Source organism: Rattus norvegicus, chromosome X (assembly GCF_021556685.1).
Source record: "Rattus norvegicus strain SHRSP/BbbUtx chromosome X, alternate assembly SHRSP_T2T, whole genome shotgun sequence".
In the NCBI taxonomy this organism is placed as follows: domain Eukaryota; kingdom Metazoa; phylum Chordata; class Mammalia; order Rodentia; family Muridae; genus Rattus; species Rattus norvegicus.
In genome coordinates, this window is record NC_141554.1 from 148,936,100 (window position 1) to 148,951,775 (window position 15,676).

At 37.8% G+C, this 15,676-nt stretch overlaps 1 protein-coding gene across 13 annotated transcripts in view; it reads left to right on the forward strand.

The window, feature by feature from the left end:
* The window catches only part of Spanxn4l (SPANX family, member N4 like), a 167,580-nt gene that overhangs the window by 39,902 nt on the left and 112,002 nt on the right, over positions 1-15,676 (forward strand). For 5 of the 13 annotated variants that reach the window (XR_015646805.1, XR_015646806.1, XR_015646804.1 and 2 more), the window contains exons 1-2: positions 3,376-3,440; positions 6,670-6,786. The exons of 1 other annotated variant lie outside the window; for it this stretch is intronic. The gene's annotated coding sequence lies outside the window, so the exon portion shown is untranslated. Of the gene's footprint in view, positions 1-3,375; positions 3,441-6,669; positions 6,787-15,676 lie in introns of those variants that run through there. 7 more of the 13 variants (XR_015646803.1, XR_015646807.1, XR_015646802.1 and 4 more) reach the window with 2 other exon arrangements.

Consider the following 15,676-nt stretch of genomic DNA (forward strand, 5'->3'; position numbering starts at 1 on the left):
AAGACTATAGTTCCTGAATTGCAATTGTGTTTCTTTAAAAAATAATTTCTCCTCATTCAAGCAGTACTGGGTTTAAGTGCTATGTTGTCAGATTCTCATTCCTCTAACAAACATCTTGAGTAGGTGAACCCATAAAGAGAAATTATCTCCTTTGATACCCTGAAAGTTTCAATCCATGGTCAGTTGACATGCTGTTTTAAAGCCAGTAGTAACTAGTACATTGTTTTAAGAGCATGATTGAGAAAAGTGCTTATGCCATTGTGTCCATGAAGCAAAAAGAGAAAGGAACTCGAAGGATTTCAGTTTGTATATCCCTTTTATCAGCAAGCCTGCGGTAGCCAATCCTCCATGCATAGGCTGTACATCAAAAGTTACTGTGCCTCCAATTATCACCGTGAGCAGGAGACTAAGATTTCAATGTGCATGCTTTTAAGAAGGTTACTAAATCTTGTTCATACCAGTCACATGTTTCTTTTAGTGCCAGCATTATACGTAAATGGGACTTCGGAGCCAGGCCACTTGCCAGATGTTCATTGCAGTTTAATGTGCTCACTTTGTAATGCCAGTAGGAAGATTCAAAGAACAGATTGCATTTTTATTTTGTGTTGGTAGGACTCTGTGACACCTCTTCTAGCCCTCTACCATAATTTTTACAGTTATATTTCACTTTATGATTCTAAATGTTCCTATTTGATGTAGCCACCTACATTTTCCCTCCCAATGGGCAATCAGGAGGAATCCGTGTTCTTTTATTCTTAACAAGCCTTGGAAAGAGCTTACATTTTGCCTACTGTTCCCTACAAACTTCTTCTTGTTTCTGCACTTCATTCTTCTCTTCTCTAAGCTTAATTCCCATAGTTTCTGACCAATACTTCCTCATAACAGTATTTTATGATTTTAAGTCATATAGGGGGGCATGTCTAATCTAGTGACAGTCACCAAGATAAAACCAAAAAGAAACAAATAAAAAAAACCCAACTTGTCCCATGGGAGTATAACTGATTCCTTGAATTCAAGTTCAAATTAGCACATTTTTGATGATTTCATATTTGTTTAATTTTGCTCATTCTGTCACCTTAGTTGTTTACTTGTTTAGAAGGTATCAAGAAAGTTAATTTTGATAAACTTATTAATAAAAATAAAAGCTGCCATACATGTAGAATGTAATGGGTCTTTGATGATTTTACATGCCTTGTGTCACTTTATTGTTATAGGACCTCTGGCATCGCATACTTACTATTCAGTAGCTGTGTGCTATATCAGACTCTCAAAAAATATGTGGGTAATAAAAATTTGAATGAACAGTCAAGAGATGAAACAATATTCCCTGTGTCCTACAGGTATATAGTATTCCCTTGGATCCCAAGGTTATTCTTTTATTCTTTTTTAATCATTTATTTATTTACCTTTCAAATGATATCCCCCTTCCTGCTTAACCCTCCACAAATTCCCCCATCACATCTCACCTCTCCTCTCCCCTTTGCCTCTATGAGGATGTTCCTCCATCCACTACCCACTCCAACCTCATCTCTCTAGCATCCCACTATGACTGGGACATCCTGGCTCCCCTGGACCAAGGGCCTCCCTCCTATTGAAGTCAGATAAGGCCATCTTCTTCTACACATGTATCTGGACCCATGGAACCTTCCATGTATACTTTTTGGTTGGTGGTTTCGTCCCTGGGTGGTTCAGTTCTTTGATATAGTTCTTTCTGTGGAGTTGCAATCGCCTTCAGCTCCTTCAGTCCTTCCCCTAGCTCTTCCATTGGAATCTCCAGGCTCAGTATAATAAATGGCTGTAGGTATCTGCATCTGTATTGGTCATGTGCTGGTAGAGCCTCTCAGCAAAGAGCCATACCAGGCTCCTGTGATCAAGTGCTTCCTGGCATCTGCAGTAGTGTCTGCGTTTGGTGTGTGAAGATGGAATAAATCCATAGGTGGGTGCTCTCTGGATGGCTTTTGCTTCAGTCTCTGCTCCATCTTTTACCCCTGTATTTCCTTTGGACAAAACAATTATGGGTTAATATTTTTGAGATGGGGCCACCCATCCAAGGCTATTCTTTATTTTTAATTAATTAATTTAATTCATCAATTAATTTTTACACTCCAGATTTTATTCACCTCCTGTTCCACTCTCTGACTGTTCCACATCCCATACCCCCCCCACTTTTCCACAAGGATGTCCCCCACCCCACCCACCCCATAAGACCTCTAAACTTCCTAGGACCTTCAGTCTCTTAAGGGTTAGGTGCATCTTCTCTGACTAAACCCAGACACAGGAGCCCTGCTACTGTATATGTGCTGAGGGCCTCATCTCAGCTGTTGTATACTGCCTGGTTGGCGATACAGTGTCTGAGAGATCTCAGGAGTCCAGGATAATTGAGATTGCTGGTCCTCCTACAAGGTTTCCCTCCTCCTTAGCTTCCTCTAGCTTTTCCCTAATTCAACTACAGGGGTCAGCAGCTTCTGTCCAATGGTTGTGTGCATATATTTGCATTTGACTCTTTCAGCTGCTTATTGGGTCTTTTAGAGGGCAGTCATGATAGGTCCCTTTTGGGAATGCCCCATAGCCTCAGTAATGGTGTCAGGCCTTGGGGTCTCCCCTTGAGCTGGATCCCACTTTGGGCTTGTCGCTGGACCTCCTTTTTCTCAGACTCTTTTTCCATTTCCATCCCTGCATGTCTTTCAGACAGGAAGAATTATGGGTCAGAGCTTTGACTGTGGGATAGCAACCCCATCCCTTACTCGCTGCCCTGTCTTTCTGCTGGAGGTGGGTTCAATAAGTTACCTCTCCCCACTGAAGGGCCTTTCATCTAGGGTTCTCCCCTTTGATAGCTGAGGATTTCTCACTTCCCACGTCTATGATACATTCTAGAGCGTCCTCCCAATCTCTTTCCTTCTGAGATCGCATGTTTCCAATCTTTCTGCTGGCTCTCAGAGACCCAAGGCTATTCTTAAGGCATTACTGCCTAGTACTTTTAAGAATATCATGAAGAATGACACTGTAGCAATCATTTTAATCTTTTATTAATTATGCTATTTATATATTTTATAAACATGTATTGAACATTTATTTTCTTTCAGGCAGGAGTAGGCACTAGACATAGGCCCTAATGAACAATATTTCAGGAGTTTATTCTTCTTAGAATATGTCCTCTCAGAATTTGAGGCACAGGTATAAAATCCAATATGTTCTATATCATTTATTCTTCTCAATGTTCTGTATGTCTGCATACCTAAGGACTTATTTAGTAATATGATAATACCCAAGCACAAAATATTTGAATTGGAACCAAGATGTGACTCTTTTGTTTGCTACCCCTAGAAGAATAAAGTTCACTCACCTATATTAGCCTTATTTTCCTGTCTTAAATAGGAACAATAATGCTTGCTTCATTGACTCATTGAATCTTGCTATGAAGCTCTGTAAGCTGTGGAATTGTAAGTACTTTCTTAAAGTTCTAGACAATGCAAATGCTTTATTTGTTTTATGGCCAGTTTGGATGGATAACATCTTGACAGGCAGTAACAGAAAGTTGAAAATGAATCGGAGAAACTAGAGCTAAGTTTTTATCTTTAAACCACCTCTAACTGCATTTGCTTCCTTTTTAGTTGTCAATTTGGGGTCATATTTTCAATAATGGCTGATACTAAAAAAAAGTTTCAGATAGTAGAATGTGATTGTCGATGTTTAAAAGTATAAGTACTATAGAAAGACATTAGCTGAGGGCTTTGTCTCTTGTCCTTGGGCTCCTTCAAACTACAGTGAGCTAGAAATAATGCAAGAAGTAAATGACTTGGAGAATATAGCTTAGTGATTCAGAACTTCAGCTAATGTTTATTGAACACATGGAGAGAGGCAAGTAAAGAGTCCTGATTTCATGAGCTTTTTTCTTGTAGAAGATTCAAGCCCTTTAACTAGCTTTTAACAATTTTTAGCAATTAACAATTGCTCTGTTAACAATTGCTCATGACATTGTTGCCCACCTCATATAATATAAAGCTCTAGAGACACTGGATGTGGTCCCATAAAAAATTTGGCCTTTGTAACATCAGGAGCATTGAAGGGTATGAGGTATAATTTAAGAATATTTTTCTCAGTTCTGTTATTTGAGAAATTTACAGTCTGCCAAATACTCTAAATGCTGTTGCTAATATCCACCAAATTTGCCTGGTATACTTGAGTTTAATTCAAAAGATTGGAAGAACATTTTGGAGTGTATGTTTTATAACTACTTTCATTTGACTACAGTGGCTACCAGGGGACATTGACAAAATAAGGAACAGGATAGACAGGAAAGACAGGGAAAGAGTCAGCAGGAATGAAGAGTTACAGCATACACTGTAGACATTTCAGAGTGCCAGTTGAAATCCGTGCAGTAATAAATTCTTCTAGGAGATACATAGTATTTTTTCACTATATAAATTTCTCATCCCTTCAAGCAAGTTTTATTGTTTGCATCTCTTATTGATGATTGATGACTAAATCAGTGGGTTTATGTTTGTATATTTTTACACTGCTAAATATCTAAATATCTATTCTTTTGTTGTAGAAATCTTTTGCAATGGAGGCTTACTTTGGAATTTGATAAGGGTTGTAGGGTACTGCAATTAAAATTTTTACAAATAGCAACATGTTCTTTAGTGGAACATTGTAAACTCATGAATGGCAATGTTTAGACAATAAATACAAATAGTCTTAAAGATATTAATTACTCTTGCATACCTGAATATAATTGTGTTGGAGAACTCCTCTGGTGTACTTGTTTTCTCAGACAATTTATTATTCTCAAGTCTCAGTGAATATTGGTTTTTTGTCCATTCCAATGGCTTGAATCAAGAATATACACGACTAATTGTACAGAATAGGAAGCTGAGACACAGCAGTTGTATTATACAACTAGTGTTTATAGTTGAAACCTAGATCCAGGCCATCTTTACCCTAATCCTATACATTTTCTTCCTGTGCAACTGTTCTGTTGTTATGAGTAGCTCTATAGTCTTAACAATGTGGTTAGTAGCAAATTCTAAGCCCTACTTTCCTTCTTTATAAAAGGTATATTTTATAAAATGTAGCTCTATCAATAATTGTTAGCATAAAATATGAGCCAAAGGTATCACTTATGGTTGAGTTTAAATATTTACCTTTAAGAAAATGTATAAAATTAAATATATAAAATGCAAAAATGTATAAATATGTGTGAAAAGGGTATAAACAGGTCTTTGAAAACTCCAGGCATTACAAATATTAAATTATAACATCCTTTGTTGAAGTAATCTCTTGTTCACTATCCTTAAGGAATTTTTTAATGCACTGAGCCTTGGGGAGAAAGAACCAATGTGCATATATTTATGATCTGTTATTTCTCCTGTCCATTGTTGTGCAGTCTTAAGTATTAAACTTTTGATTAACCTGGTAGAGTGCTAATATTGTGATAATGGTAATATATCTGCATCGGACAATTTTTAGGTTGTGTGATATGGAGCTAACTTGACTACCTAAATGTGCTTAGAAAGAACTTACTGTTAGCTGTCGTTTAGTCTTACTGAACCATCTGATTTATAAACCCCAAATTCAAAATCCTTCCAAAGCAAACATCCAAATAATGTCTAAACTCAGGTACCTAAGGAAGTCCTCAGACTACAAATCTGCCTCTTCTACATGACAACCTTTCTGATATGTAATGACAGTGCTAACAATACTGCATGTTATCTTTTCTACCTGTTAAATATTTTAGTCTACATAAGTAATCTTTATTTGATGTGATTTCAAGGTTGTACTTTAACCTTCATAGCGACATTCTACTGAACATTCTTAGTTTATTCATGCCTTTAAAAGTGTGTCATTGAGCTTAATGTCTTAGTGTGAGCTACATGGTAATTTGAATAATTAAAATAATGATTCTTCTCATAATAGAAGGTAGCCTGTACAGAGTATCAGGTACTGTGTCAAGTACTTTATGGGAATTAATAATTTTAATCTACCACGTTACTACAGTTGTCCTAATTATATCCTCATTTACTCAGTGAGAAGGTATGAAAATTCAGTAATTTGCCTAACACAGCACTGAGTGAAGTAGAAGTAATATTCTTGTATCATAGCTGTAGCATTTTCAAGATAGCAAAAAAGTTTTATAAACCTGTCTGATAGAGGGTTTATATCCAAAATGTACAAAGAACTCAAGAAGTTAGATTCCAGGAAACCAAATTATGCTATTAAAATGGGGCAGAGAGCTAAACAATCTGTTCTCAACTGAGAAATCCTGAGTGACTAAGAAGCACCTAAAGAAATCAAGGAAATGCAAATCAAAATGAACCTGAGATTTCATATTAAACCAGTCAGAATGGCTAAGATAAAACAAAACAAAACAAAACAAAATACAAAAAACAAAAAACAAAAAACTAAACAAAAAACAAATGAGCAAAAAACCTCAGGCAACAACAAATGCTAGCGAGGATATGGAGAAATAGGAACACTTCTCCTTTACTAGTGGGCTTACAAGCTGGTATAGCCATGTTGGAAAACAATTTTGTTATTAGTGAGAAAATTGGAAAAAGTTCTATCTGAAGACCCAGCTATGCCACTAACTAGGCATATACCCAAAAGATCCTCCAACATATAATAATAGCTCATGCTCCACTATGCTCATAGCAGACTTCTCTATAACAGAAGCTGGAAACAGTCCAGATGTTCCTCAAGGGAAAAATGGATACAGAAAATGTGGTACATTTATACAATGGAATACTACTCAGCTATTAAAAATGACGACGACCATGAATTTGGCAGGTAAATGGATGTAACTAGAAAATATCTTCCTGGGGAAGCCGTGAGTCCTGCTAAGACTGAACCCCCAGTGAACTAGATTGTTGGGGGGAGGGTGGCAATTGGGGGAGGATGGGGAGGGGAACACCTATAAAGAAGGGAAGGGGGAGGGATTAGGGGGATGTTTGCCGGGAAACCAGGAAAGGGAATAACACTCGAAATGTAAATAAGAAATACTCAAGTTAATAAAAAAAAAAAAAAAGAAAAGAAAATATCTTCCTGAGTAAGGTAACAAATTAACAAATCAAAAATGAAAAGGGAGACAACAACAGGAACTGAGAAAATTCAAAAAACCATCAGATCCTACTACAGAAGCCCAATACTCAACAAAACTGGAAAATCTAGATGAAATGGTTGATTTTCTAGACAGATATCACATACAAAATTTAAGACAAGAGCATTTAACTATCTACAAAGGCCCATATTCCCTAAAGCAATAGAGGTAATTAAAAAATTCCCAACCAAAAAAAGCCCAAGGCCAGAATGGCCTTAATGCAGCATTTTACCAGACCCTCAAAGAAGAGCTAATACCAACACTCCTCAAACTTTTCTATAAAATAGAAACAGAAGGAACATTACCTAATCCATTGTATGAAGTCACAATTACTCTGATACCTAAACCACACAAAGACTCAACAAAGAAACAATTTCAGACTAATTTCACATATGACTATCAATGCAAAAATACTCAACAAACTTCTAACAAACAGAATCCAAGAATACATCAAAACCATCATTGACCATGATCAAGTAGGCTTCCTCCCAAGGATGCAATGTTGATTAAATATATGAAAATTCTTTAATGTAATCCACTATATAAACAAACTCAAAGAAAAAATTACATGACCTTCTCATTAGATGCTGAAAAAGCATTTGAAAAAATACAACACGTTTACATGTTAAAAGTATTGGACTCTAACCTCATAGGTAGCAATGAATAGCCTAGTAAGAGCACCAGTGGAAGGAGAAGCCCTGGGTCCTGCTAAGACTGAACCCCCAGTGAACTAGACTGGTGGGGGGAGGGCGGCAATGGGGGGAGGGTTGGGAGGGGAACACCCATAAGGAAGGGGATGGGGGAGGGGGATGTTTGCCCGGAAACCGGGAAAGGGAATAACACTCGAAATGTATATAAGAAATACTCAAGTTAGTAAAAAAAAAAAAAAGTATTGGAGAGACCAGAAATTCAAGGCCCGTACCTAAAGATAATAAAAGCAGATAAAGCAACCAACAACAAGTATCAAAGTAAATGGAGAGATACTTCAAGCAGTCTCACTGAAATCAGGGACAAAGTAAGAACGCCCCTCTCCCCATATCTATTCAATATAGTACTCTAAATTCTACCTGGAGCAATAAGACAACAAAGGGAGATCAAGAGGATACAAATTGGAAAGGAAGAATTTGAAGTTTTACTATTTGCAAATAATATGCATATGCAACCCCAAAAATTCTACCAGAAAAATTCTACAGCTGATAGACAACTTCAGCAAACTTGCCAGATGTAAAATTAATTCAAACACATCAGTAGCCTCCATTTATAGCAGTGGTAAACAGGCTGAGAAAAAAAAAAGAAAAAAACTCTTCACAATGGTCACAAATAATATGAAATACCTTGGTGTGACTAAACAAGCAAGTGAAAGATCTGTATGACAAGAACTTCAAGTCTCTCAAAGAAATCTAAGAAGACCTCAGAAAATGAGACACTTTCTAATCTTCATAATTGGTAGGATTAATATAGTAAAAGTGGCTATTCTACTATAAGCAATCTACAGGTTCAATGCAGTACCCATTAAAATTCCAACACAATTCTTCAAAGAAATTAAAAGAACAATTCTCAAATTCATCTGGAAAATCAAAGAGCCCAGAGAAGCCAAAACAATTATTAACAATAAAAGAGCTTCTGGGGTAATCACCATCCCTGACCCCAAGCTCTACCACAGAGCAATAGTGATAAAAAACTGCATAGTATTGGTGCAGAGACAGTTTGACCAGTGGAATAGAATCAAAGACCCAGAAATAAAACCACACACTTATGCACACTAAATCTTTGACAAAGAAAGCAAATATATACAATGGAAAAATATAGCATCTTCAATAAAGGGTACTAGTCTAACTGGCTCTCTTAATGTAGAAAAATAAAACTAGGTTCATATTTGGCACCTTGCAAAAATATCAAGTCCATGTGGATCAAGAACCTCAACATAAAACCAGATACACTCAATCTAATAGAAAAGGAAGTGGAAAAGAGCCTTGAACTTGTTGGCACAGGGGAAAATTTCCTAAACAAAACTCCAATAACTCATGCTCTTAAGATCAAATATTGATAAATGGGACCTCATGAAATTAGAAAGCTTCTGTAAGGGAAAGAGCATAGTCAATAAGACAAATCTGCAACCTACAGATTGGGGAAAAAAATCTTCACTAATCCCACATATGATAGAGGGCTAATATGCAAAATATATAAAGAACTCAAGGAGCTAACCACCAAAAAAAATCAAAAAATGGGGTATAGAACTAAACATAAAATTCATGACAGAGTAATCTCAAATGGATGAGAAGCACTTAAAAAAATGTTCAAAGTCCTTAGTAATCAGGGAAATGCAAATCAGAACAACTCTGAGATTTTACCTTATACCAATCAGAATGATTAAGACCAAAAACTCAGGTTAGAGCATATGTTGGTGAGAATGTGGTAGAAGAGGAACCCTTCTCCTTTGCTGGTGTGATTGAGAACTGTTACAACCACTCAGAAACTCAAACTAGAGGTTCCTCAGAAAATTGGAAATAGTTCTACCTGAAGACCAGCTCTTGGGAATATAACCAAAAGATGCCCCACATGCTATAGGGGCACATGTTCTACTATGTTCGTTGCGGCCTTATTTGTGATAGCCAGAAGCTAGAAACAACCAAGATGTCCCACAATTAGAAGAATGGATACAGAAGATTTGGATCATTTCAACGATGGAATACCATTCACCTATTCAGAACAAGGAAATCATGAGTTTTTCTGGCAAATGTATGGGACTAGAAAAAATCATCATGAGTAAAATATTATCCTTTTGCGTAACTCAGACCCAAAAGGACATGCATCGTATATACTTACTAATAATTGGATATTAGTCAAAAAAGTATAGAATACCTAGGATATCATTCACAGAACTCAAAAAGGTCAACAAGTTGAAGGGCCCAAGTGAGAATACCTCAATCCCACTTGGGAGGGAGATGAAAGCAATCATAGAGGGCAGAGGGAGGGAGGGATCTGGGTGGTAAGGGGACAGGGAAGGAAAAAGAGGAACATGAGGAAGTATTGGGCGGGTTGAAACAGGACTAAAGCCCTGAAGGCTAGCAGAAGGAATGGAATCAGGCAACTTCGGGAGTTAGGAGGTGGGGTGGGTTCCCTCTAGAATGTACTAGAGACCTGAGAGGTGAAAGACTTTCTGGACTCAAAGGGAGGAAACTTAGATGAAATGCTGTACAGTTGGGAGAGGGAAATTTTAGAGTCCACATACAGGAGAAAGACAGGACATCAAGTGTAGGGATGAGGTTGCCACTATCCTACAGTAAAAAACTCTGACTCACTCTCTCTCTCTCTCTCTCTCTCTCTCTCTCTCTCTCTCTCTCTCTCTCTCTCTCTCTCTCTCACACACACACACACACACACACACACACCAGTCAATGTATGTTTTGTCAGTTAGTTGTAAAATAAAATAGAACATTTTTATTCTCAGAATTAAATGGTCCAGATGACTTAAAAACTCCTGAATCTTTCCTTAATTAACTTGGGCTACACTTTTCTGCTATAAAATCAGAATGAGCTTGAATGTTGTAATAGTGACATGAAGTTATAAAAATTGATGGGGTGTGGGCATGAGACTTTCTTTCTACTGGCAGTTTTCTTATTTATTCTGTGGTTACTAGCAGTCATTCCCCTTGCCTTTTCTATAAAATAAGTAAAAAGAGAAAGCTGAAGTGAAATGAAGAAAAACGTTATCCAACTCAAATATAACATTGGATTAAATGTAATGTTATGTTAGAATGTCCACTGGCAAAATATTGAACTGATTTTGTCTGGGTGCTTTTAAATTTTCCCTTAAGCATCATGAAAAGAAAATCTTTCTGAATAAAAGAATCATTGCCTATTAAAATTTAGAGGACGAGATACTATGGACATTACTTAGTGATAGGTCATATAAAATTAGCAATTACACTTGGATTATGTTTTTTTATTTTATGTAGCCTCTGTCCTTTTTCTTTTCCTGGATTGAGATTTTATTTAACAATACATAGTTTGTGGTAGCATAGGCAAATCAGAGAAATGCTTTACAGTTTTAGTATTGGAAAGAGAATCACAGACTCTAGCTTAGGGTATATAACTCACAATTGAGCCCCAGGAGTTGTGAGACCTCATTGAAACAACTCAGATATTTTCATAGCCACTAACTTATAAGAAACAGGTTTAGGGGCTGTGGAATGATGATTCAGTGCTTTAGAACATTGGCTTCTCTTCCAGAGAACACCCGGTTTGATACCCAGAACCTACCTGACAGCTCACAACTGCTTGTAATTCCAGATCCAGGAGAACTATACCCTCATCTGACCTCCCTGGGACTGAGGCAGATTTGTGGTGCACAGACATACATATAGGATAAAAAGATAAAAATAAATTCAGATAAAATATTCATTCAGATAAAAATAAATTCATTGTTTTGTAGAATTGTATTATTCTTGATGAAAGATCAGTTTCTAAAATGAAAAAAAATCACATTAAAAACATCCTAAGTGAATCTTCTAAAACTATTTCCAAAATTAGAGGTGGTGTCTAAAAGCAAAGATTAATATTTTTTTTGGTTTTTTTTAAGCGTCTTATTTGTCCTTTATGTTTTTTAAATTTTTTTATCTTCATTAACTTGAGCATTTCTTATTTACATTCCGATTGTAATTCCCCTTCCCGGTTTCAGGGCCAACATCCGTTTAACCCCTTCCCCTCCCCTACGATATGGGTGTTCCCCTCCCCATCCTCCCCCCATTACTGTCCTCCCCCCAACAATCACATTCCCTGGGGGTTCAGTCTTGGCAGGACCAAGGGCTTCACTTCCACTGATGCTCTTACTAGGCTATTCATTGCTACCTATGAGGTTGGAGACCAGGGTCAGTCCATGTATATTCTTGGGGTAGTGGCTTAGTCCCTGGAAGCTCTGGTTGGTTAGCATTGTTGTTCATATGGGGTCTCAAGCCCCTTCAAGCTCTTCTAGTCCTTTCTCTGATTCCTTCAACGGGGGTCCCGTTCTCAGTTCAGTGGTTTGCTGCTGGGATTTGCCAATGTATTTGCTGTATTCTGGCTGTGTCTCTCAGGAGAGATCTACATCCAGTTCCTGTCGGCCTGCCCTTCTTTGCTTCATCCATCTTGTCTAATTGGGTGGCTGTATATGTATGGGCCACATGTGGGGCAGGCTCTGAATGGGTGTTCCTTCAGAGTCTGTTATAAACTTTGCCTCCCTATCCCCTCCCAAGGGTATTCTTGTTCCCCTTTTAAAGGAGTGAAGCATTCGCATTTTGGTCATGCTTCTTGAGTTTCATGTTTTCTGTGCATCTAGGGTAATTCAAGCATTTGGGCTAATAGCCACTTATCAATGATTGCATACCATGTGTGTTTTTCTGTGATTGGGTTAGCTCACTCAGGATGATATTTTCCAGTTCCAACCATTTGCCTACAAATTTCATAAAGCCATTGTTTTTGATAGCTGAGTAATATTCCATTGTGTAGATGTACCACATTTTCTGTATTCATTCTTCTGTTGAAGGGCATCTGGTTCTTTACAGCTACTGGCTATTATAAATAAGGCTGCGATGAACATAGTGGAGCATGTGTCTTTTTTATATGTTGGAGCATCTTTTGGGCATATGCCCAAGAGAGGTATAGTTGGGTCCTCAGGCAGTTCAATGTCTAATTTTCTGAGGAACCTCCAGACTGATTTCCAGAATAGTTGTACCAGTTTGTAATCCCACCAATAATGGAGGAGTGTTCCTCTTTCTCCGCATCCTTGCCAGCATTTGCTGTCACCTGAGTTTTTGATCTGAGCCATTCTCACTGGTGTGAGGTAAAATCTCAGGGTTCTTTTGATTTGCATTTCCCTTATGACTAAAGATGTTGAACATTTCTTTAGGTGTTTCTCAGCCATTCGGCATTCCTCAGCTGTGAATTCTTTGTTTAGCTCTGAACTCCATTTTTAATAGGGTTATTTGTCTCCCTGCGGTCTAACTTCTTGAGGTCTTTGTATATATTGCATATAAGCCCTCTATCTGTTGAAGGATTGGTAAAGATCTTTTCCCAATCTGTTTGTTGCCTTTTTGACCTAACAACAGTGTCCTTTGCCTTACAGAAGCTTTGCAGTATTATGAGATCCCGTTTGTCAATTCTTGATCTTAGACCATAAGCCATTGGTGTTTTGTTCAGGAAATTTTCTCCAGTGCCCATGTGTTCGAGGTGCTTCCCCACTTTTTCTTCTATTAGTTTGAGTGTATCTGATTTGATGTGGAGGTCCTTGATCCACTTGGACTTAAGCTTCGTACATGGTGATAAGTATGGATAGATCTGCATTCTTCTACATGTTGACCTCCAGTTGAACCAGCACCATTTGCTGAAAATGCTATCTTTTTTCCATTGGATGGTTTTCACTCCTTTGTCAAAAATCAAGTGACCACAGGTGTGTGGATTCATTTCTGGGTCTTCAATTCTATTCCACTGGTCTACCTGTCTGTCTCTGTACCAATACCATGCAGTTTTTATTACTATTGTTCTATAATACTGCTTGAGTTCAGGGACAGTGATTCCCCCAGAAATACTTTTATTGTTGAGGATAGTTTTAGCTATCGTGGGTTTTTTATTATTCCAGATGAATTTGCAAATTTTTCAGTCTAACTCTTTGAAGAATTGGATTAGTACTTTGATGGGGATTGCATTGAATCTGTAGATCGCTTTTGGTAAAATGGCCATTTTTACTATCTTAATCCTGCCAATCCATGAGCATGGGAGACCTGTGCTGGCATTTGTGTTCTCTTAGGGTCTGTATGTCATCTGTCCAGGATCTTCTGGCTTTCATAGTTTCTGGCGAAAAGTCTGGTGTGATTCTGATAGGTCTGCCTTTATATGTTACTTGACCTTTTTCCCTTACTGCTTTTAATATTCTTTCTTTATTTTGCGCGTTTGGTGTTTTGACTATTATGTGACGGGAAGTGTTTCTTTTCTGGTCCAATCTATTTGGAGTTCTCTAGGCTTCCTGTATGCCTGTGGGTATCTCTTTTTTTAGGTTAGGGAAATTTTCTTCTATGATTTTGTTGAAGATATTTACTGGTCCTTTGAGCTGGGAGTCTTCAATCTCTTCTATACCTATTATCCTTAGGTTTGATCTTCTCATTGAGTCCTGGATTTCCTGTATGTTTTGGACCAGTAGCTTTTTCCGCTTTACATTATCTTTGACAGTTGAGTCAATGATTTCTATGGAATCTTCTGCTCCTGAGATTCTCTCTTCCATCTCTTGTATTCTGTTGGTGAAGCTTGTATCTACAGCTCCTTGTCTCTTCTTTTGGTTTTCTATATCCAGGGTTGTTTCCATGTGTTCTTTCTTGATTGCTTCTATTTCCATTTTTAATTCTTTCAACTGTTTGATTGTGTTTTACTGGAATTCGGGGTTTTTTGTGACTCCTCTGTATGGGCTTCTACTTGTTTACTTATGTTTTCCTGGAATTATTCTAGGGATTTTTGCGATTCCTCTCTGTAGGCTTCGACTTGTTCTCTAAGGGAGTTCTTCATGTCTTTCTTGAAGTCCTCCAGCATCATGATCAAATATGATTTTGAAACTAGATCTTGCTTTTCTGGTGTGTTTGGATATTCCATGTTTGCTTTGGTGGGAGAATTGGGCTCCAATGATGCCATGTAATCTTGGTTTCTGTTGCTTGGGTTCCTGCGCTTGCCTCTCGCCATCAGATTATCTCTAGTGTCACTTTGTTTTGCTATTTCTGACAGTGGCTAGACTGTCCTATAAGCCTGTGTTTCAGGAGTGCTGTAACCTGTTTTCCTGTTTTCTTTCAGCCAGTTATGGGGACAGAGTGTTCTGCTTTCGGGCGTGTAGTTTTTCCTCTCTGCAGGTCTTCAGCTGTTCCTGCGGGCCTGTGTCTTGAGTTCACCAGGCAGGTCGCTGGCAGCAGAAAAGTTGGTCTTACCTGTGGTCCCGAGGCTCAAGTTTGCTCGTGGGGTGTTGCTTATGAGTACTCCTCGGCGGCAGTCACCAGGAACCTTATCTAATCTTTAAACATAGTCAAAATATCAATATTTGCAGATGTTATGATAGTATATTTAAGTGATCCCAAAAGTTCCACCAGAGAACTACTAAAACTGATAAACAACTTCAGCAAAGTGGCTGGGTGTAAAATTAACTCAAATAAATCAGTAGCCTTCCTCTACACAAAAGAGAAACAAGCCGGGAAAGAAATTAGGGAAACGACACCCATCATAATAGACCCAAACAATATAAAGTACCTCATTGTGACTTTAACTAAGCAAGTAAAAAATCTGTACAATAAGAACTTCAAGACTCTGAAGAAAGAAATTGAAGAAGACCTCAGAAGATGGAAAGATCTCCCATGCTCATGGATTGGCAGGATTAATATAGTAAAAATGGTCATTTTACCAAAAGCGATCTACAGATTCAATGCAATCCCCATCAAAATACCAATCCAATTCTTCAAAGAGTTAGACAGAAAAATTTGCAAATTCATCTGGAATAACAAAAAACCCAGGAGAGCTAAAACTATCCTCAACAATAAAAGGACTTCGGGGGAAATCACTATCCCTGACCTC